Raw genomic sequence first — 23,909 nt, 5'->3', positions numbered from 1 at the left:
AATATCTAGGGGCCTCCTACATAATGCCCAACTTTGGACGGTTAAATTAATTAAATCAGGAGTCCATTGGACTGAGGTGGCTGGAATGACATGGTGGCCAACCCAAACGTAGGCAAACCCAAATCTCAGCCTGTAAATACGCAAGGTTACATAATGGAAAAGCTAAGGGCAACCCGTCACAAACAGCCAATTGGGCTTTAAGCTGTAGCCAATCGAATAATTTCCTTTCTTTGTCCCTGCACCTTCTGGGTCTTTCCCTGGGCTCTTGTGGGCGGAGCGCTTCTAACCACTTCCGGTCTGGCACGGCCCAATTTGAATTGATTTTTGCTCAAATAAACTTAAACAATTTTGAATATGCTTCGGTTATCTTTGAACAGACAGACATCTCCCTTCCCCCCACATTCAGGTCTCTGAGTGGAAGGCATTTCCAAACCAAGGGTCAGGAAAGGGTATGCGGCTTTGCTACAGACAATCTATTTATAAAATCACTAACAAAGGATAAGGGGAATCCTTTCCCAGACTTCCCCTCAGTCTCTTTCTGGTAGGCTAATCATAATTTAAATCTGATTATGGTTTCTTTCAAGGGTATGTTTTTGGAAAATACAAAAAAACATCCTGATTCTATCAATATTTAGATGTTAAAAAGATGACTTTTCCTTGCTGGCCACTCAGCTACGGATCTTGAAACTAGAATGCTAGTGTGGAATAGTGTGATCATTTCTCTAAAAGCAAATGTAACATACTAAGCTCTATAATCGCCCGGCCTGCCTTAGTTCTGAGCTAAAAAATGCGTAGCTCAGGTCAGGAGGTTGTCGGGTTAGGAGCGGTTTGCGAGGCCTTTTGACGGTGAGATAAAGAAGAGGTTTTGCTTCTCGTTTTTTTGTCTCCTTATCCTCAAGGAACACACCTTTTGTGTGCTCTGTCTAACAAAGGAATTTCCGAATTCGTGGTGGAATTTGGAGGTAGAGTATTATGTGTAGACTGGTATCTATACGCACTTGCAAAGCCGGTTTCAAACCACAAAAGGATTAAAAGAAAAAAAAAGCTGGGATTCTGCAATACACTGATTGGAGGAAACGCTAAGACACTGAGAGTTAGAAATAAAAGCAGCAACAAACAAAATCCCAAAGGATTTGGAATTCCTTTAGTTTCTATTTGGCATAAGACTAATATGATTTCTTTGTTCTTTCTTATCTACAGTACTCAAATAATAGTTTATTTCATTCGTGCGGTCCAGTTGCTTCTTCTAAACTGTTGCGCAAAGCAGAATGGTGCCCAAGATAGCCTTACGTACGTAGGACAACAGAATGAACCTTTGTGTTGACGTTTTGGAAGAGGGTAGTGTCATTTTTGAAAAACTCACACTAAAATGTGTGTTGTTTTTTTTTTTTTTCTGCTGTGAATTTCAATAATTTTATAGAATGGGCTCGGATGGGCGCTTTGCTTTTAACTATTGGTCTACCTGGCAAGAGGGATTCTCTGAAATCCTCTTTGTAAAAATAGAACTGAGATCATTTGCAGGAAATTCTTATTTCTTATTTTTGGTTGTTTATGGTTTTTAAAAGCAGATACAATGTTATCTGTTGCCGTTTGTGCAAGTGATGAATTGTGCTTTCAACCTAATTTCCTCCAGCGAGCTTGACCAAAACGCTGGGCTTTGTAAAAAGCCCTGCTCAAAGAGTATTTGGCATTAGGAAGCCACGAGGCAGTTGTACCACTGACGACTCTTTATGATAAAAATAAGACGTGGAGACTTTAGTTTTGGTAACACAATTCTTGTAAACCATTCAAACACTGCTGTGATGTGCTTTCTACTCTTTTAAGAGAAGGAGTGGGGGAGGGGCAAGAGTGTTTTAAGTAAACAAAGATTCCAAATCTAGGAAACCCAACTCACTTGGATATGTGTATTATGCAATTTCATATACCGTAATGGGTGTATTGTGTCAAGATTTCAGATAAGTAGGTCCTTGTACACTTTTCAATGCATGGAATGTTTTTTACGTGCATACTAATAGAGGCCCACCTTTGGGCGAAGAAAAAAAGGCCTCCTTTCAGATGAAATCAAGCCCAGGTAAAGTTGAAACTCAACCCACAGAGCACTGGCATCGTTTTCAGGCTCAAAGAAGATGGGTGTTTCAATTTCATCATCCTGTAACACTGAGGAATGTGACAAAACGTGCAGATTGCCTGGGTCTTTCGAGCCATGTGTAAATACGTGTGCCAATTTATGTGCAACTCCCAACAATTTGCTGTTTGAAAGACCAACGACTCTTCCGTGAGATAATCATTCGGTTCATTTACATGAAAAGTCTTAAATAGCAAAAATGCTACTTGCAATTTACATCATAGTGTCTCCATAATAGAGAACAATGGCTTCCTCAATGGAAGTTAATGCAAAGGAGAGGCATACTGAGATTTAAAGGAAAAAAAAAACAAACGACAACAACAAAAAAAAACAAAACCCGATAACTTTTCAGCCTACTTTGCAAATATTAACCAGTTAATCTAATTTAAAATAAAATACACCGAAACGTCTTCCCCTGCTGGGGAGTCTGCACGGCCACTGGAATAATACTGGTTATCTTTAGAGTCCGGCCCGGCCGTTCACACGCAAGTGAGCCTTTTTAAAGGGCTTATGGTGACATGTTTTTCAGATCCTTCCATTTTTGTCCTGGTTCCTGGGTTAGCATAATTAGGTTGACGTGGGGTTTCTTTCTCCTTTTAAAAAAAACCTTTCAACTGAGCGCACGTCTGTGAAAGAGGTAGGACCCAGGACCCGGGGCTGGATAAAATAGCCTACCTCGTGTGTTGGTAATGTATTGTCTCCTTCTTGTTTGTATTCACGATTATACACACCTCTGTGGGCTGCACGGGGTTTATACATGTATCTTTTTGCGTTCTCTAGGCTATGGCCACCTGCTGTATGTACAGTATGTGCTGGCTATATTTGTACACCATCTCCCTTCTTGAATTTAAAGACCTACCTATTACATCTTGTTTACTCAGTATCATTCCCCCAGTTTAAAAAAAAAAAAAAATCCTGCAAGAACTGAACATGCCATGTTTCAATCTGGCCCCAGTGGCTTTTTCTCTGAAAGCAAAACGTGTGTCTTTTACACCAGGGCTTTCTCCCCACCCCAGGGGGTGTCTTCCATTCTTTTGTGGCTCAGTTTAAGGCGAAAAGGGCTCCAAACCACTAACTAGACAGAGGAGAGCCCCTTCTTCCACCTCCAGGGAGAATTTCAGATTTCCTTTATCCGAAGATAGCGTGCCCTCTTCTTACTTATTTGCCACCATTGCGAGGAGAACAAAACACCACCTTGGCGTCAAGATCCTGGGTAGAGGCTCACGGTCTTTTTCAACCATCTTTGGCGAGGCCTTGCTTCCTTCCACTCGAGTAAGTTGCGGCTTGGGGCCACGGCAAGGACTGGGTGAGAGCCCGAAATGTCGTTGGAAAAAAAAAAAACAAACAAACCCAACAGCCCCCAGCAGCCCTCCCTCCAGCCCCTCGGCACCACCACCCCGCTCTCCGGGGCGAAGCTGCAGCCCGGCGGCCCCGTATGGGCGAGACTTGGCAGGTCGGCGGGGCTCCTCTCGCAGCCGCGGAGTCGGCGCCGGCCGGGCGTCCGCGCCCGCCCGGCTGCGGGGCTTCGCGCTCTCGCCTCCCTTCTCCCCGAATCCTCCCTTCCCCCACCGGCCGCCCCCTCCCCCTCTGCCGCGCTCCCTTTTGTTCGCTCGCCGCTCGGGCCGCCGCCGCCGCCGGGCCCGTACCCCCAGCCGTAGGCCCCGGCGTGGCGGGCCGCCCCGCCGCCGCCGCCGCCGCCGCCGCGCGGCCTAGAGCGCGCCGCCCGGGGAGGCGCGGGGCCCGGGCCGGGCGCACGGCGAGGCCGCGGCGGCGGCGGCGGCGGCAGCGGCGGGGCGGCCCGGGGGGCGCGGGAGCCGGCAGCCCGGGAGGCGGCGGCGGCGGCAGCGGCGGCGAGGCCGCTCCACCGCACACGCACACACAGACCCCGGCAGCGGGAATGCGGATGACACGCCCGTAACATGGAAGCCGCCGCCGCCGCCGCCGCTACGACGACAGCAGCAGCAGCCACAGCAGCAGCAGCCGGCGGCGCCGCGCTGAACAAAGGTCATCCGAGCTGCGGCCCAGACGCCCGGGCTTGACCGCTGCGAAGGCCAACCCCGGGAAGGGGGTGGGTGTGCGCCCGCGGGGCGGGGGGCGGCGAGGGGCGGCGGGGGGCGAGCGAGGGGGCGAGGGCAGCGCAGGACGGGGCGCGCGGGTGGGCTGCGGGGAGAGGCGGGCGCGCCGGCCCCTCGTGCCCACCCCTGCGGGCCGGGGCGAGCGCGTGAGGCTCAGGCCCCTTGGCCTGACTGCAGTGGCCTGTCCCACCCTGGCCTTGGGGACGGGGCGGCCTTCGCGCCCCGCCAGCCTCCTTGGGGGGGCCGAGGACGAGCCGGTTTCGCTAGGCCCCACAGGTTCAGAGAGGGGGGCCACGTGAGCGCAGGAGCCCGCTCCTTCCCCCCCACCCCCTCCTCCAGCGCTGGCGGCTCACGGAGGATTCCTGAAAGGCCGCTGTGCCCCTCTTTCTCACTGCCCCTTGACTCGCCCCCCCCACCCCCACCCCAGGCATCCCTAGTTTCCTACCCCGAGGTGAAGGGATTTGGACTTCTCCCCCCAGGTGCTTGAAAGAAGAGAAGGTTGGAGGAGGAGGAGACTGGGGGGGCGGCTGGTGGTGGTGGTGGTGGTGACAGGGCTGGGAGAGAGAGGAGAGGGACGGGAGGAGGGGGCTGGGTGGGGTGGGGGTGACAGGCAGAGAGGAGCCTGGTCAACAAGCCAGCACCACTCTGCTAGGAGGCCGAGGCCGCTCCTGCAGCCGACGCATCCAGTGTGAGGAGGCACACATAGATTGCTTTCTTGGGGGCTCTTTGTCAGCCACCAACACAGAGAACACACACTGACACACAGGTACACAAAGATGTGAGCCAGGTTGTGGGAGGTAAGTGGGGGAAGGAGAAGGAGGGGGAAACAGTGTCTGCGGTGGGCTTTGGGGTGGAGGGGCCGGGGGGATGGGCCCCGAGGGGCTCTGGGGTGCTTGTGAGGCGAGCATTTCCAAGGCTGTGTGCTTGTGCGGCGGTGGGGGGACACACGATGACCTTCCCCTCCTCACGAAGACCTAAAAGGGAAGAGCAACCCCCAGCGAGATCCCCTCCGTGCTGATGATTTTCAGGGACTTGTTGGCAACTCAGGGAGGGTTGCCATAGCTTTTTTATGTAGGGTGACCAGAACCGGCTGAAACTGGTTTGAGGCAGATCAGCTCCTGAACACAATGCAGTCACTGAGCTACTACAGTGGGATAGCAGCTTCCTCCCTTCATGGCAGCCAAAAGCAGAGGACCTTGCAGGAAGGTACCATCCCAACACAGTATGTGAATGCACACTTAGACACCACACAGCACTGGTATGTGACTAATGGAGCCCTAAAAGATTCTGTGCAGAGAAGATGGGAGAAAAGGTGCAGGTTTGCAAGGTCTGAGATTAACTTGGGCTTTTCCTGCCTTTTGCTTTTGCTTAGGGGATGGACAAGGAGCTGAGATTTATGACCCTTATTAAAGAAAAAATGTGCCTTGCTAGGGTGGGGACTCTTGGTGTATGCAGTCTCTCTCTCTCTCTCTCTCTCTCTCTCTCTCTCTCTCTCTCTGTGTTTTTAACAAAACAAAACCAAAATGAACTGATGGGTTTGTAATGGTAGTTTTGTTTGTTGCTGGAGAATGCTACTTTGCATGCCTTTTTTTTTGTTTTTGTTTTTGTTTCTTGTTTCTCTCTTGCAGGGAATGTTCTGTTTTGTGCTTTTCCTTTTAGAAGCTACTGAAGGGTGTTGGGGGTACTTCTGACTATTATGAAGGCCAAAAGGTAACAATATTGTTCTAGGAAATGAGCATAAATGCGTTCCAGTGATGCTGTAAGGCATACATGCTGTCTTTTTTTTCCTTGTAGGCCTGTTGACTGGGGCTGCTTTTAACCCTTTCATATTTGCAGAGAATGCAACCGTGTGACAGTAACTGAACATTGGGCCAAAGTCTTTCCAAAAGGTCAAGGTTCACAAGGTGAGATACGATATTTTGAGCATGAATTTAAGTGTTTATCTGAGGATCCATTCCGAGACAGACTGACAGTGGATTGGTACCCTGGAGAGAATTTGGGGTTCAGAGTGGAGAAGAAATACTCTTAATGTTATCCAAGTGTAATGGGATTAGAGTGACTTTATGATGGTATTGCTCTCCAGACCAAATCAGAATGACTTCATTAACTCGCATGCGGGTAGTCCTTTGGAAGAGGCAGGCCTGGAAAAGAAGCAAGTTTAGAGAAGGGTAGGCATCAGGGCCTTGTGGAGAATGCACTGTTTTGCATAAAGACTAAAGCAGCACACATATAGCGTGATCCCGTCGAGGACAAAAAAAAAAAAAAAAAAAAAAAAAAGGAAGGATTTGGCCAAATCGAGGCAGCCTCGCCTCCTTTTTAGGATTTGGAGAGTCTGAAGGTAGATTTGCCTTTTGTTCATTCATCACCTTCCTTTTACCTTGAGCTCTGTGTTAACCTGAAAGGTTTTTCACTCCGAGTCAAGTGGCTTTTATTGATTTTGGGGGCTGTGGACGGTGAGTTTGCCATTGGATTATTTGTGGCATACATTTTAATGTGGAATGCTAATGCAGTACCAGGAGGAAACCGGCTGGTCTGGCTTCATCTGTGAAAAGATGCCTGTTAACTCCAAGCTTTATAAGCAGTGGCTGGTCGAAAATGTCTGATGCCTGAAGATCGTGCAGTGAGAATCGAGCTGGCATTTTAATGCACCCCCAAAACCAGAGGTTTGAGAGTAGCAGAGGGGAGAAGGCAGGAACGAGGGTAGCAAAATGAAGAACAAAGACAGTGAGCGCTTCCGGGGGAACCCTGAACGTTTTTGCCTTGGGGTTCCTTGTGAAAAGACTACGACTGCCCCACACAGAAAAACCCAGCAGCTCCAGAATCCTCTCCAGTACGATGTCAGCAACAGATAGAAGGAGTTCTGTCTTCTGGTTTGGGAGAAGTACAGTCAAGAGGCGCTCGCGGAAGGCAGGATTGGAAATAAATTTCTCCCCTACTTTGAAGAGGGGATCTTGTGCCTCTCCCATTTCAGCAGAAGAGCGCCTTTTCTGAAATGCTGAGGATCTCCGAAGATCGGGAAGTTGTGTGCTGGCAGTGGGTGGGCAGAATATCTGCAGTGAAGGGTGTCAAGCACGCAAGGGTTTTTTATTGTTAGGAATTTTTTCATGTGATCGCAGAGCCTCCAGGGTGTGAGAAAACCGGCGAAAGGGAAAACGAGGGGCATGGTTAGCTCAGATGCGCGGTGTAGTGCTTAATAAAGATACGTGTAATCTCGGACTGGTATCCCGGTAAATAGCTCACACGATGGAACAGAATTCTTCACAAATCACTGTGCTAAAATTGGTTTTCAACCCGACATCATTTTCGACTGCCAGAGGTCCTGTGTCTGAGCGTGGTGGAAATCTGCTTGCGAAGCAGATCGCAATCCACGTTGCATGATATGCTGTTCCTGCCTTTCTGGTGCCAACTAAAACTCAGATGGCTAACATGATAAACCTTAATTAGCTTAATACAATCAGCTGTTTTATAATTTAGGCCCTCACTCCTGTCTTTAGAAAGTCCGTGATTTTTTTTTAATTTCACTTGGACAGCCGTCTCCTCCTCTCCTCGCAGTGGCCGTTTCCGGATAGTATGTGGGAGAGCCCTTTTTTTGTAGGGCATTGCATGTCACAGAATGTTCTGGTTGACTCTCTCCGCGGTTTTGAGCTTTGTGACTCCTCCTTTCCCTGCCCCCCCCTTCCCCCCCACAAGGCTCCTGGAAAATCGCATTTGTTTTGCATTTAGGCCAGTCTTTCCAGCTGCAAGTGCTGTTTAAGCCTGGAGAGCTGGTTCTCCAAGCCAGCAATCAGGGGCTCATCTATGGACTGAGGTTTGTCTCAGGTGGCGATCTCTGGCTGAGGTATAACAATGTAGCAGGCCCAGGTCTCCGCGGAGAGGAACAGAGTTTTCTGGGCTCTCGCGAACGTGAATGTGAGTGCGGAGAATGAGCAGACAGCACTCTTCTTTCCTGGAAGAGGCAGGAGGGAACAGGGTGGCACCCACACTGGGGGCCCCCACGCTGGGGGCCGGGCCTGTGCCCTCGCTGCCGCGGTCACCAAGCGGGCAGCCACACCTGGAGCCTGGTCGGGATTGCCTGCGGCAGTCTCCAGGGTTGACACGACCGCCATCCCCTCTGGAGGAGGAATGTGTGGGCTGATGAGGGTACTCTGGAAAGAAAGTGTCACGGGGTGGTTGAAGCTTCATTTTGGTCATTTGCTTCCTTCGAATTAGTTTTTCTATGTTAAGAAACATCAGAGTGGGGGCTTTTAGGGCCCCCCAGCCTCATGGTCCAGGAGAAGAGGCTCGCTTCTCTCTCTTTCGCCCCTCTTTTCTCCCAAAGAGATTCCCTGCCCCCACGCACTTTGACTCCTTTTTAAAAAAGGAGTTATGGGACGAAGGGAGCCAACCTGTACATGGAATTTTCTGTGTATCCCCTTGACTGGGAGGAGTTAGAATTTTCAGAGTTGTGTCTCCTGTCCTCCTTTATTTCTTCCCTTGAAATGCATCCTGGGGTCCGTCTTCTGTTGGTTTCGAATAACCTTCCTCACAGCCTTGCTAGAACTCCCATCTAGCTGGTTCCCAGCTGGGGCAGAGGTTGCCCTGATGTGGGGACCTCGGGACGGTTGCCAATACAAGAGAAACCGAAAGTATCTGGGGGCAATTTGGGGTGGCCCTCTCCTCATTCCCCCGATATCTCTTCCTAATCACTACAATACGGTGACCACATCCAGGGTAAACATTAAGGACATCCACACCTTTGTGTTGATTATATATAATCTTTAACCAAGCCGTGGTTAAATAATTAACTTTTTAGAACTTTTAAATTTACCTCCGGCGAAATTTACCCCGTGGCGAATAGTTGTACGGGTTTTGGCACAAGCATATAGCGCTGTGTGTCTGCCACCAGCAGGCTCAGGGACTGGTTCCATCACCCCCAAAACTTTCCTCCTGCTGGACGTTGGTAGACCGATCCTTCCCACCCCCACCCCTGCCAGCCGCTGATGTGTTCCGTCCCTTGAATGCCACACGGACGGCTTCGTTCACTTAGCAAAGTGCATTTGAGAGCCATCCATGCTGTGGTGTATCTCCATACTTGGCTCCTTTTCTGTTGCCAACCTGGACACGGCTATGTGGGCCTATCACAGTTGATCCGTTCTCTGGCCGCGGGACGTCAGGGTTATTTCCAGTCGTGGGTGCTTGTGGACAAGGCTGCTGCAAACATTTGCATGCAGGCTTTGGTCTGAACGTCAGTCTTTATGTCTCTTCCCTGAAGACTTTGGGGTCGTGGGGTGGCTGGGTCGAATGGTGAGTACGCAAGGATTAGAAGTTCGAATGAAAATACATTCAGCACTTCTTCCTAGCTCGTGGGAGAGAGAGATCTGGCCTCGTTAGCGACAGTTAAGACTTCCCAAGCAAGAGATTGTGGCCAGCATTATCTGAAGACACACGAGAGATGAAGTTGGTAATAGACCACTTAGGAACGTGGATGACATACTTTATAACCCAGAACTGATCGGAGTTAGCCAAAAGTGGAAACAAAAAAGCTGCGAGTGGTAAAATATCCTTTATTTCCTACAGCAATTATTTTTAATCTCCTCAGAAACATTTGGCAGTTTAACCTTCACATGGGTCTTCAGGTTCAGTAAGACACGGAACAACAACACTCGGAATCCTGGAAAGTGGTACCAGAGATCTTTGTTGAACTCTGAGTTACGTAACCAACGTATTACGAATGATAGTTGGTCCTGATTTTTTTTTTTTTTTTTTTTTGACTGCCAAAATACGGGTGTTGTTTTAACATCTGTGGTTATTATCCAGCTTTCACGCCTTTTAAGGAAGTGAAAAGACTTAAGCAAGATCTGGGCAATGCAGTAGGGAGATTTGGGGAGCAGACTCCTTTTTCTAAAATTTTTATTTATTTATTTTGAGAGAGAGAGGGAGGGAGAGAGAGAGAGAATCCCAAGCAGGTTCCGCACCGTCCGCGAGGAGCCTGATGTGGGGCTCAAACTCACGAACTGCGAGATCATGACCTGAGCGGAAGTCGGAAGCTCAACTTAACTGAGCCCCCCCAGGCGCCCCCAGCTTTTTTATACTTTAAAAAATTTCTTGGAGGATAAAATAGCGTTCAGGATTGTACAGAATGAACAGACCAAGGCTGTGGTGCTGAGACAGAGGAGAGCCCGAGAAGCGGGAAGTGATGTTACTTTGGGGATTATTTCCGCCATTTTACAGATACCGAATGTTTAGTAAGCACCAGATGTTGTGCTAGGCCCTGGGAGTACCAAGGGAAAAGGAATCCAGAGAGAAACCTCTAGTGGGAAGTAGCCTGCAGATACTATGATAGGAATGTGAATGAGCCACCTAGTGCCCGGCGTGGAGAGGGAGGAGCCCTTGCAGAGGTGGCTTCTGTGCTGAGAGAGGACCGAGTGGGTATGGCAAGCGGGCAGAGACTGGGGGAACAGCATGGGAGTCTGATGGAGCAGCCTGTGGAAAGGCGCTGAGCGAGCCTGGTGTTGTGAGCGGGGATGGGAGAGTAGGGGTGGGTGTGGGAGAGCAGGAGGTGAAGTGAGGAGGCAGGCAGGGGCCCAACTTCTGAAGGTCATTCCACACAGACCATTTGACTGGGGACTTTAGGCAGTAGAAGCAGAAAGCCTTCACTTTTAATGACAGAGGTCCCGAGGCAGTATCTCAGGACGGAACGGAGGTTCTGGAAGCTCTGGAGGCTGGAGGCAGGGAGGTCAAATGAGGGGACCACGGCAGCACATCTAGGAGAGAAGAGGGCTTGATCTAAGGCACCACGTTGGGATGGAGCCGTGGTGGGTGGGGTAGCGGTCGGGGTGGTGGAGAGGAAGGAGCGGAGGAGAGCGCCGAGGTTGCTGCTTGAGGTTACTTGCTGCTGGGGGTGGTTGTCTGTGAGATACTGCATTCAGAAGGCAGAATGGATTTGGAAGGTGCATGTGATACAGGGAGTTCAAGTTTGGGTTGAGTTGGCCGTGGGAGGTGCCCTTTGCTGCCTGGATCTGTTTGGGTTGGAGGTCTAGACCGAGAGGGATTGGCGTGGAACAGAGACGATAGAAGAAGAAAGACGTAAGGAAAAGGTTGCGTTTGGGGTTCCGGAAGGTGATGGTTTACATAGTCAAGGCCTTAAAGGAGGTGGGGCTGAAGAACGTAAGATGTGTGCTTTGGAAACTTGGAGGGCAAGACCTTTCCAGAGAGGCAGGAAGCAGTATTAGCGGCCGACCCCTGCGGACACCGTAGCTTGTCTGGTGATCCTTTCCATTGGTTGCCCATGCAGTACCGAAGCAGCGAGATGAGCCGCGTTCTTTTTTTCCCCGTGGTGCAGGTGGGACAGTGACACAGAGACCCTGGCCAAGGCCTGCCGGTTCATAAATGATCGTAGCGACACAATTTGAAGCCTGCTCCTCGCCACTAGGCCGTTCTGCTTTGGGGCGGCAGGATTGGTAGGCATGAGGAAACCATGGAAAGGGTTTAGGGGTGTGGAAGCTGGGAGGAAGGGCCTGAGAGCGGGCACAGGTAGGCGCTGGACAGTAAAGGCACTGATAAGGTTCACATTAGAGGCGGCAGTTGATGACGGCCGAGGCGAGAAGGTAATGGGAATACAAGTCTCCCTTGTAATTATCCCTGTTTTCCTGACTTCATTCATCACAGAGAGAGGAGAATCTGTACAGTAGAGGCAGTGTGAGAGATAGCGGCTTGAAAAGGTTATGTTTTTTACTGGGCACTGTAGGCTGAGGATACAAATTGGAAGGGAAGAGGAACAGAGATGGTTTTGTTTTTGTTTTTATTTATTCTTTGAAAAGGATGGACTTAAGTTGAAAGTCGTGCTGAGAAAAATCTTTTGTTTCAGTAAGAGGTAAACACAGTTAAAAGAATTCTTTGAATCATCTTGTGCAGACAGGAAGTTCTGAATTTTTCCTCTTTCGGAAGGAGACAGGGAGAGCAGATTCTACATGGTCTAAATCTGGAGACTGAAATAAGTAATTTTTAGACAAACTCAAGTGTGACCTTTGTAGCTGTCCCATGTATTCCCCACTAAGTAACCTGTAGTTAGTTGATGGTTGCTAAAAATGCAGGTTTTGTATTGTTTCCAGTTAGATATTCGTACAACTTCACACAATTGGAGATTCCGGACATCTTGCAGGGTTTATAGAGGCCTAAAGATAAAATCAAGGTGTTGTCGTTCTTGAAGGTTTTCTCAGCCCAGCCTTTTCTTTGTGGGACACAAACTCTTGCTTTCCAGAGGCTGACTCATGGGTCTCGTAATGGGTATCGATTTTGATCATTTGTTTGTGAGGAACAGATTCTTTCTAGGGGCTGAATCGTAATTGGATTGTTGAAAAACTTACTAAGTTAGAAAATTCAGAGTCCTGTGTTTTGTTTTGTTTTGGTTTGGTTTGGTTTTGAAGATTCCCTAGCTGGAGATACTTCAGATATTTATGCTTGTCTTCTCATTTTCTACAGGGAGCCCAAATGGGGAGGGAGGGTGGTCAGTAGGTAGGCAGAACCAGAACCCAGCACTCTGACCTCCTGGTCCAAGGCAGGATGCGTCATCACCGTCTCTCTGCCGTCCAGTGTTTATTATGTGTTTGGTGGTGTAAGAACCAGCGCGTATTTACAGTTCGTGTGTCACGTGAACCACACAGGGACTCATCGGGAAGCTGGTTTTCAACTGTTCTGCTGATTTAACGTGGCGAGAGTGGGAGAGGTAGTTCGAGGTCTCTAGCTTGAGAAGCGATCGTGCCTAGTGTTGTGGTGAAACGTGGGGCCTCAGTGCATGGAGATTTTCAGTTGCCTTTGCCTGGCTCGCAGTGACAGACACCTGTTTGCCCGGCCTTCGGTGACATAAGCTTGCGTTCTGCCACCAGCTGGCCGTGGGACCTTGAGCAAGTTCCTTAGATCCCAGGCCATACTTTTCTTGAAGGTCGTTATGAAGAGTAAATCTGTATAAAGTGCTTAGCAGAGTGCCGGGAATGTGGTAAGTCCTCCCTAAAACCTTAGCCGTTCTGTGTTCCTCAGTGTCCCTGGTTTAGGGGCAGGGCCTTTGCCCTGACATTCTTTTCTCATCTTAGAGGGTATTGTTTCTCCTGTCCTACCTTTTACTTCGTTTTTAAGTAGATTTTTTTTTTTTTTTTTTTTTTTTTTGCCCGGGAAAATACACAGTGAGCATCTCCTGCCTTGTCTGTAAGGTCTTCAGTTACATCTGCCCAAATTGGCATAAAGTGGGTGACATGTAGGCAGGAGGGTGGCATCCTTGGTCCCACTTGGCCGTACGTTCATTTGTAGTTGGAAAACGTTGGATGAATTTTGCGGTTATCGTCTCGTACTTTGTCTCTGCTTCCAGACGAATCCACTCTCGTCCGTGCTGGCCATAGTCTAGGTGATGTCATTCACGTTAACCAGAGTTAAAAAAAAACCAAAAACCATGACTGTGAAAGTACGGCAGGTTAGCCACAGCCCCTGTTCCGTCTTTTCCCATGTCCCTCTGCTTCCCGGGTTTGCTCGGCAGTGACCGGATACTCATGAACTCGCACGTGGGGATTTGGTAGTGATGGAAGACTGAGTGGAGAAGGGATCCGAGGAATCCGTGAATGACATTCTGTTGGCTAAAACTTGTCTGTCAGTAGGGTGGGCACTAGCCACATCCGGCCGCTGAGTTTGCAAGGTGGCTCGTCCTCACGAGGTGAACTGTAGGCGTGGGATACACAGCAGGGTTTGAAGACGTCTACAAAAGGGACGTAAAATATTTCATTAATGCTTTTTAAAAATTTTTTTTTTTCAACGTTTTTTATTTATTTTTTTTGGGACAGAGAGAGACAGAGCATGAACGGGGGAGGGGCAGAGAGAGAGGGAGACACAGAATCGGAAACAGGCTTCAGGCTCCGAGCCATCAGCCCAGAGCCTGACGCGGGGCTCGAACTCACGGACCGCGAGATCGTGACCTGGCTGAAGTCGGACGCTTAACCGACTGCGCCACCCAGGCGCCCCTCATTAATGCTTTTTTATGTTGATTACATGTTGAAATGATCCCGTTTTTGGTGGAATACAAACTGTTACTAAATTAAAGTTATCAAAAGGATGAACTTAAGATTTGTTTACCCTCCCTTTGCCCCCCCCCCCTTTTTTTTTTTTTCCCAATGTGACTACTAGAAGATTTAAAACTATGTATGTGGGGACAGGGCTGGTCTGGAATGTTGGATGGACATCTGAATTAATTTAGCAGTGAACTTTCTCTGGTGCCCTGAGGTGTTCATATTCACTGACGTTGAGTTCCCCTCTTGGTTGAAAAAGAGAGCGTGAGAATGATGTGATATCTCCTTGTTAGAGAAACCCGTGCTCCCCTGGGTTGGACCTCTTTTCTCTCCCGGGAGTTGCTCATTTATCCCTCTGCATCACAGGATCCAGACAGCCGTGCCAGGCAGGTGTGTGCTTCAGGATGGAAAGGCAGCGTTGATCGCAAATCTGCCACGTGCTAGATGCTAGATAGATACTTGTCGTCCCCTGTGAAGTGTAATTAACACCCCCCCCACGAGCTCCAACAGAGGTGAAGTGAATGGTCCCGGGTAGTACCACTAGCGGGCGGCTGACCCTGGATTCGGACCCGGGACGAGCTGGTTTTGAAATCATGCTGCCTTTTCCAAATACCGGCTCCTGCTTGGTGCTGGTGTCTTGTGCCTCCCGCCCAGAGTCCCATGCCTGGTCCAGGGCGCCCTTCCTGTCCAGATAGCATTTCGCACACTTTGATTTTCGTGCCAGCCACGTGGGGATTCGTTGGATAATGCAGGTAGTGATTCGTAGGGCTGGTGGGGGACGAGATTCTGCATGGCTGACACGCTCACAGGTCATGGTGGTCTGCTGGTCCCCGGACCACACTTTGAGTAGCACGGGTCTGCACTGCTTCCCTTGGTTTCCGACCTGCTTCCTCGGCTTCCAGAGCGATCTGATTCTGCCTGACTCTGCAGGGGCTCCCCCTGCAGCTTTGCATGTGATGCCGGTGAGTGCAGATGGGCGTCAGAACTGGGTTTTGCCCGTAGGTGCCGAGACTGGCCCAAACGCTGGTTTCTGCGTGCACGCGATCTGACCAGAGCAGTTTATGCCTGTTCCTACATCACTGCGTCCCTCCTCCTTTATCGTCTTGACCACTTTGGCACCTGTGGTCTGATAACACTGAAGATAATTTTAATACTGAGATATGTGGCCGGGGTATCCGTTTTAAGTCCTTGTGAGGGAGACCGTCTGGCCTTAAATCCACACTCGAGAGAGACTCTGCCGTGTTTGGTTCAGGGAGTCAGGATCTGAAGACAGGGGAGGACTCAGAGCTGTTGGCCGGCCACAGTGTCAGCCTCCACGCCCGACGAGGGATCGAGGTGACTTGTGAATGGGAGTCCCCGTGAGCCCACCTCACAGAGAGGTGCTGGAAGACCGGCTAATGAACCCCACCCGCTTCTCCAGCACATCATGAAGACAGCCACTGGGGAGTCCTTGGATCCGGGAGGTGTTGGGGAAGGGCTTGGTCTTCGGCCAAACAAGAAATTGAGTTTCAGGAAGGAGTTCGGTGTATTACGTGTTTTGAACTCTAAGAGCTGTGCGAAACTTTAGTGTATTTTTTAAATTTGGGAACGCGTGTTGATGAAATCAGCAAATGATAGAGTGATGTCTGTTACACGAGAGAGTTTACCGTCCCCGCATCTCCGTAAGAAAGCTCCATTTCACAGACATCCTAGTTGAATTTTAGATCTTACTGCACATGTGGACTCTGAGTTCTAGGGCGTATAAATCTGGCACACTGGGTAGGATTTGTAATGGTTGGCTAAATCTGTCAATTCCCTGTTTGGTGCAGAATCCTGTGCCTGGTGTGGGAGTGTCTGCCTGGCCTGTGAGTGGCTGTTGAGGAGTCACAGATTGCTGGAAGGGGAGTGGGGTGGGGCCAGGGGGAGAGCAACAAGGCTGGGTGTTCGGGACGGGCAAGGCCGTGGGGCCAGCCCTGGAGAAATGGGTTGGCACTGAGGAAGTTCGTCTGAGTTGGGGGTGAGTTCAGAGCCCTACTGGAGCACACCAGGTATCGGGGGAAGTTAGGAGCCCGAGGCTAGGTGGATGGACACCCGGAGGATGTCAGAAGGCATAGCAGAGGCTAGGTGGATGGTCACGAGTCTGGCGGGCGGGCACGAACGAGCAGATTATGACGACGTGGAACAAGTGGGTACTTCAGGTCCAGGACCGCAGCGACAGGCGATGGTGGGAATGATGCGCGTGCCCCCAGGAGAGGCCCACGGGAAGGTTGTGGGGTGAGCGAGCAGGTGAACGAGCGAGGGCAGTGTGAGCCACCAGTGCTAGCGATCGCCGGATACCTGAGTCAGAGCCAGCTTCGCCTGGCAGCCTTCATGTGCTGTGGCGAGTGAGGACCCTCGTTGCTCAGGTGGCTGGGGTTGGGAGTAGGGACCGGGAGAAGCAGTAGCTCCTGACAGCGTAAGAGTCACACGGGCAGGCGTTACGACACAAGATCGTTTGGAGTTTGCGTGACTTCACGGGACACGTGATCAAGACCTAGCTTTTCAAACTAACACCGGCAGAAGAGGAGCTGATCATACGGCCGTGGCTGCTGCCAGGAGTAACTCCATCGCCCTGCACACGGTTCGCTGTGTCCTTTGCGGGGCCGCGTGTCTTCGGCTGTCTCCTTGCGCCTCTCCCTTGGTAGAACCGCGGACTCTTTCTGGCGCACTTGGCCCGCGTGGCTGTCCCACAGCCCCTGTTTCCACGTCGTTCCTCTAGACTGCTAGTAACGTCAGCTGAATTCCTCAGTCCAGCTTCTGGTTCTCAAGACCACGGTCTGGCTGGTCCTGGTCTAATCAGCTGTGACTAGGAGGGCGGGGTTACTGCTGACCCCAGAAGGGTGATAGTTTTCACTGGGCTCGTGAAGCACCCCCGAGGGGTCTGCTACCTGACAAGAGGGTGGTCTCATCCTGTTTTATGCCTGAGAAACCTGAGGCTCCGAGAGATGAACACACGTGTCAAGGCTAAGTTGTTGGGAGTTGGCATTCCTGCCTGGATCTTTCTGACCCCAATTCTACACCCTTTACTCTCGGTATGAGCTCTTTTGAGTGTAGAGATGGAATCTTTTCTCCATTTTCTATTTACTCAAAATCACAAAAAACAGCATGTTTAGCTTTTTAGCGTTTGCTCCCTTAAATGCGTAGTGAGTGGATGCCGATTGTCCAGTAATGCACTGGACTGAGATCCTGGAGGGGGGAAATTTGGCCAAATGGCTGGAGGATTTGTTAAGCCTCATGTTTAGGGTCTCATGGGTACATAGATGTATACTTGAGGCCCCGCCTAGGTAGTTGTGTGTGTGTGTGTGTGTGTGTGTGTGTGTGTATGGATATGCATGTTTGGGGCCCCTCATAGGTACATATCTGTTTGGCAAAAGGCAAGTCTGGCTTATTGGGCCAATGTTAATTTTGGGAGAGATTAAACACATAGTTTAGCACTTGAGTAAGAATAATTAGGCCTTAATGGTTTTGATTTCGATGATTCATAGAAGTGTAAAACATTTCTTTCTGTTCCTCTAATTTTGAGCCTTAGGATACTGTTGACCTCCATTGGAGTTTCGCATTTAGCTCTAACCTCTTTGGTTACACAGAGCTCTTATTTCAGGCCACTGAGGATAGGAAAAACTCGTCCTGCATGTGTTGTGCTTCTTAGAAGACCTTGCCGGGCCATCCCATCTGCAAAAGGCACTGAAGGATGTTCATTCTGTCCTAGGGAGTTGCTAGGAGTTCTGATGGCATTGATCTTGTTGTCATCACCTATCTGAGACCATCAGAGCTGTGGCTTCATTTCTTCTAGGGCTTTCTCTGTGCTACAGTCCTCTCGCTGACCTGGTGTTGATGTTACGATAACTCCCAAGTAATGAGTATTTACTGTATTCCAGATAGCCCACGTAGGAGTGAGCACCTACTTGGATTGTTTAATTCGACTTTCACAAAAACCCTAGGAAGTGGATCTTGTTATTTCCATTTTTCATTTGAGAAACAGAAGCCTAAAGAGGTTAGTAACTCGCTCAGAGTCTTGCAACTTGTAAAGGGAAGAGCCAGGACTCCCTCTGATTTGTCTTACCCCAAAGCCCATGCTCGTAACCGCTACAACATACTGTGGTTTATAGGTGTCATTTCTATCGCTAGTCGGTGGCAGCCTCAAATATCTTTGAGGCTCAGAGCCACTGCTTCTGGGTCAACCAGTATTTCTCCTGTTGTCTGGATCTGTGAGGTATTTCTGGCTTTCTCCATGACACTGATGTATCGTGGCTCTGGGTACTGAACGTAGGTAAACGTTGAGAGGTCCCTTGCTCCCTTTCCTGATTTTTCTTCCTTTAGCATACATATGTGTACCTACTTTGTGCTTGTGCATTTAAACATTTTTTTTTAACGTGTATTTATTTTTGAGAGGCAGAGAGAGGCAGAACATGAGCAGGGGATTGGGGGGGGGGGGGGGGGAGAGATACAGAATCTGAAGCAGGCTCCAGGCTCTGAGCTGTCAGCACAGAGCCTGACACGGGGCTCGAACTCACAAACGTGAGATCATGACCCGAGCTGAAGTCGGACACTCGACCGACCGAGCCACCCACGTGCCCCTGTGCCTGTGCATTTTAAAACACAAATCGCCTCCTTTGGGCATGATTGTAGAACCGGCCAGGCGTTTTTGTCATCATTTCTGTGGCATTAAAGTTAAGGCAGAGCCCCTTTGGAATTGCCTTTTTAATTGTTCTTCCTCCATATTTGGAGATTTGTTACATACTCTTTCCTGAGTCATCTTGGGTCCGTGGGGAGGTGCCCCTGGAGAGGAGCTACCTGGAAACACGACTTACAGGTTGTTCAGGAAAATGGGCCGGAAGCGTCTCCCTCACACTCCACTCCAGAATGCATTCCTGTTTCCTAATACTACCCCCCAAGGAGAACAGTTACTCTTACCTTGTGTCAAGCCTGTCCCAACGATGTCTCACCCCAGAGCTTCCAGCTCCTGATACTTTTGGGTTAGTGCTCCCCAGTGTGAAGCCTGGGTCCCCGGAGTGGAGATTCGCACTGGGAGCTCACAGTAGCACTTGAAGGGTCAGGGAAGCCTTGAGAGAAGAAAGCTGCGTGTGCGTGTGTCTGAGCACACGCACGCACACGATTGACCCGGCACGTCCCGCGTTCCGGGGCTGTGGAGTCCCTTCTCTCTGGTGGAACGTTCCTGGGTGAACATTCTTCAAGCTGTTGGGTTGTCACTGATGAACTAGGTGAAAAATGGGAGGGCCTTGAGAGGAATGGGGAGAGAGCTTCCAAGGATCTCTTCCTTTTAGTGTAACATGGTGACCGGTGAAATGATGTGACTCGTTGTTGTCCTTTGTGTTTTTCTGCTTGCCGTCTGCTCCGGGAAGAGAACTGGAGAGTGAGTTTATTTGTAAAGTCAGCAGCCAGTAGGCCTGCCGTGGGTGACAACTAAGGGGGATGCTCTGAGTTGTATTAGGTAGAATGGGGTAGTACCTCTTATAATTCCGAACACGTTTTACACAAAATTGGCGTCTGGTGAGAATTGTTTGATGCTCAGGCGACGGCATCACTTTGGAATGCGAGGACAGTTGTGATAATGACCCCGGGAGCTGTTTGCGCACACCTCTCCTGAGTCGGCGGAGAGGAACGGGGTCGGGGTGAGCCTGAGCTGTGCCCACCAGCACCTCCACCTAGAAGTCTCCTGTGGATGCTGTTGGGGGGAGGGGGCAGGTTTATGGTGATTTATTTAAGAGGATTAGGTCTTGGTGAGAGGGGGGCAGGGTCACAGGGGAAAATCTGTTTACTGAGAGCAAGGCTTTTCAACTTAAAAAATTTTTTTCTTTTAATGTTTACTTTTGAGAGAGAGAAAGACACAGAATGTGAGTGAGGGGAGGGGCAGAGAGAGAGGGAAACACAGAATCCGAATCTGAAGCAGGCTCCGGGCTCAGCTGTCAGCACAGAGCCCGACACGGGGCTCGAACTCACAACCCGCGAGATCGTGACCTGAGCCGAAGTCAGACACTTAACCGACTGAGCCACCCAGGCGCCTCCCACCCCTTTAAAAACATTTTTATTTTATTTATTTTCGGGTTTTCAGCTTTAGTGCTCAGTGTGGTGTTGCGGGGCTCCCCTGTATTGTGGGATGTTTGGCAGCCTCCTGATACCCATAGCGCACTCCTCAGCCCCTGCCAGATTGAGACGACCAGGAACGTCTCTGGACCTCGCTAGACATTAGTGTTGGCGGTGGTGATGGAGGAGAAGGGGCAGAATCGCCCCCACTTGAGAACCATGGGCTTAAAACCTTTTAGCAAGAACAATACTTCCAGACTTTGGGTAGTAAGAATATAAACAAAAATGTTTGCAAATACACGGTTTCTAACGTTTGTTTATTTTTGAGACCGAGAGAGGGAGAGTGCGAGCGGGGGAGGGGCAAAGAGAGAGGGAGACACAGAATCCGAAGCAGGCTCCCGGCTCTGAGCTGCCAGCACAGGGCCTGATGCGGGGCTCGAACCCATGAACCGTGAGATTATGCTGAGCCGAAGTCGGACACTAAAGCGACTGAGCCACCCAGGCGCCCCTGTTTGCAAATATTTTAAATTTAGTACCTTCAAACTAAAAGAAAAATTGCTGGTAAAATGAATAAGAGACCGCAGAAATTAGATCTGTTAATTGTAGCATTTCAGGGACAAAGTCTTCTGTTGCGGGATTTAGGGTTTATGTACGAAAATTTAGAAGGCGTATTCAGGTGATAAAGGAGAACTGCTTTGAAGTTCTCCTTTGTATACTTGAAATATCCCTTCCAATTTAGAAAATCTGTACTTTGAGCTAGAGGTGCAGAGATGCTACAGAAAACTGTGGTATTTATAAAATGCCAAAAGAAACCTTCCAAAGCTTTTACGAGTTTCACTGCTGAACGAGGAATCCTTTGTTTTAGCACGTGAAGGGGCAAGTGATCTCTCAAGTTTGAAATATTGGAATTCATCAGGCATGTTTCAGAAAGCACCTTACAGCTACACGTGAAGAGATTTAGATGTTTTTTCTTGCTTTCTTGTGAAACTATTTGAATCACCCACTTCAAGCAGAGGCCACAATGAATTTTCCTGAAGTTTATTGATGGTGACAGATTTAGCCCAGACTCTTTCGTTATTTCTGTGAACTCATTGATGAATTAGTAAATTGCCAGCACAAAGGTCCTTTAGTTGAAAGAAGGTAAATCCAAGGGGAAATAGGGCTCATACAAAAGTACCTTTGACAGAATTGCTAAGATTGATGATTTTGACTGCCCCTAAGTTCATAGAAAACTTGAACTTTCATCTGTTGCCCTGTAGGTACAAGGTTTTGAAAATGCACACCTACACTGGGTGGATGAACTTCAAAAAAATATCCTTGCCCTGTCTGCCAATCCCCTGCTCTTCTCTAGATTAAAGTGTCAGAATGTTCGGTGTGTGTCCTGAGCCTTTCTGTTCCTTTTACGTGTCTATATGGAGAAACGTAAAATGCAATGATTTTTAAAAATTTTGTTACAGACTGTGTTTTTGAAAAATTTTAATGTAATTTAGACACTGTTTTATGGCCTGATTTTTTTTTTTTCTCACTAAATAGTATACCTTGATTGTTCCATATCTACCTTACTTCTAATGACTGCATAATATTCCATAATAATAATTTAAAAAAAAGGGTGTACCATGAATGATGTGAATGTACTTCATACTGTTGAATTGTAGGGGCGCCTGGGTGGCTCAGTCGGTTAAGCTTCCGACTTCGGCTCAGGTCGTGATCTCCAAGTTTGTGAGTTTGAGCCCCGTGTCAGGCTCTGTGCTGACAATTCAGAGCCTGGAGCCTGCTTGGGATTCTGTGTCTCCCTCTCTCTCTCTCTCTCTCTCTGCCCCACCCCCACCCACACTTGTCTCTCAAAAATAAATAAAAAGAAATGAAAATAAATAAACTTAAATATTAAAAAACACTATTGAACTATACACTTCAAAATGGTTATGATGGTAAATGTCATGTTATCTATTTTAGCACAATTTCTTGAAAATTTATTTTCATTCATTTTTTTAGAGAGAGATTGCATGCGCGTGATTAGGGGAGGGGCAGAGGGGGAGAAAGAGAGAATCTTAAGCAGGCTTCACGCTCAGCATGGAGCCGGAAGCAGGGCTCAATCCCGTGACCCTGGGATCACGACCTGAGCCGAAATCAGGAGTTGGACGCTTGACCGAGACTCTCAGGTGCGCCACCACAATTTTTTTAAAAAGGACATACCATAATTGATTCAGTCATTTCCCTGCTAATCTACATGTTTTCCAGGGTTCTGTTGCACCAGACATTTTTATATGCTTGCCTCTCACTTGAGAAGATTTAATACGTTTTCAACATTGCCCCTGTGCCCTAAGATCAATGACATGTTGTCCAGATACAGAAAATAAGATGCTTGCCCTTTTTCCTTTGGGACAAAAAACTAAGGAAAAGAGCAGTTTTTTTGTTCTTTCTGGACTTTTAAGAATTTATTGGTTGTGGGTGTGCCTCTGGAGAGTGAGATTCCCATGGTGATCTCCTTAGCTGAAGGTTCCCTTTCATCACGCCCGAGCTCAGTGGGTGTCTGTCTAGGCAAGCCCTTGCCCTGAGCACCTTGTTATTGTCCCTACACCAGATTTCTGCAGAGACGCAGCCCAGGCAGCTGTTCCTGGAGGGGAAATGGAGGAGGACACCCCTAGGGAGAAGGTGCACGTCCAGATGTCCAGATAACGGAGTTCTGGTAGCCAGGTGTGGCCAGCCTGGTGACGCAGCTTACCCCATCGCGCCCTTGCGCGGGCTCAGGAGGCCCTGGGCCGAGCTGAGCAAGCTGTTCCGGTCCTGCCTGCAGTGCTTTGGTTTTTAGTGAACTCTTACCTCGAGCTTTTCTAGCAGAGCCATCATTGTGAAATGCTGACCTGAAGGACAGCCCTGCCCTTTACATTTGACAGTCTGCTTTCTAAAGAGCAACATGGGACAGGTATTTTGGGAAGCTCTGTATATTCAGTAAGTAGATCTTGCACTGCCCCAGACCTTAGCACTCACGGCAAGTGAGCGCAATTCTATTTTTGACTCTTGAGCAAAGAAAAAGCAGTGGTCATGTGGATTGAGTGGAGGTGCTTAATTTGGGTATGTCTGGTAGAGGTTTAGTCCGAGGGTGACCCGGCAGCCCGTGTCCTGTGCCTTTTGGGTCACTGAGGTGGTCTGGGGGGAGAAGAAGGAGGTCCACAAAGGGTCTGGTCCACCGCAGCAGTGAGGGACCTGTCCCCTTTCCCCTGGGCCCCCACAAGAACCACAAAGCAAAGCAGAGCCCCCAAGCCGGAGTGCGCAGGAGCGTCTGGGTCACGGGGGACTCGCCAGTGTTGTGACCTCTGCCAAATCCTAGACCCTCTCTGAATGCCAGAGACCACGCTGAGCCGGGGGCGAGCTGTGGTTAAGTCCCACTTCCTGAGGAAGTGACTGAGGCAGCCTGGCTTTTGAAAGCTGCTTCACCCTCCAGCCCCAGGGGCCTAGAGGAGTAGAAATCACATGCACGCACTGATTTTCCTTTGAGCAGGGGCTTTGAAATGAAAGGAGCCCTCCGCAGACGTTTTTGTTAGGTTAGTGCTCTGCTTTCAAAAATCATTTTACTGCTCTACTAGCGTAGTTAGTTCTGTGGATGTCCTATACTCTAGG

General features: G+C 49.3%; 1 protein-coding gene across 12 annotated transcripts in view; it reads left to right on the top strand.

Moving 5' to 3' along the window:
* Positions 1 to 4,061: 4,061 nt before the first annotated feature.
* Positions 4,062 to 23,909, top strand: part of ZNF532 (zinc finger protein 532) — a 110,697-nt gene continuing 90,849 nt past the window's right edge. For 3 of the 12 annotated variants that reach the window (XM_058691946.1, XM_058691945.1, XM_058691935.1), the window contains exon 1: positions 6,037 to 6,104. The gene's annotated coding sequence lies outside the window, so the exon portion shown is untranslated. Of the gene's footprint in view, positions 4,194 to 4,789; positions 4,998 to 5,062; positions 5,407 to 5,439; positions 5,459 to 5,828; positions 5,911 to 5,994; positions 6,105 to 23,909 lie in introns of those variants that run through there. The other 9 variants (XM_058691939.1, XM_058691936.1, XM_058691937.1 and 6 more) reach the window with 9 other exon arrangements.

This window comes from Neofelis nebulosa, chromosome 11 (genome assembly GCF_028018385.1).
Source record: "Neofelis nebulosa isolate mNeoNeb1 chromosome 11, mNeoNeb1.pri, whole genome shotgun sequence".
In the NCBI taxonomy this organism is placed as follows: domain Eukaryota; kingdom Metazoa; phylum Chordata; class Mammalia; order Carnivora; family Felidae; genus Neofelis; species Neofelis nebulosa.
The sequence above is the reverse complement of the archived record's forward strand: the minus strand, read 5'-3'. Positions and strand labels throughout refer to the sequence as shown.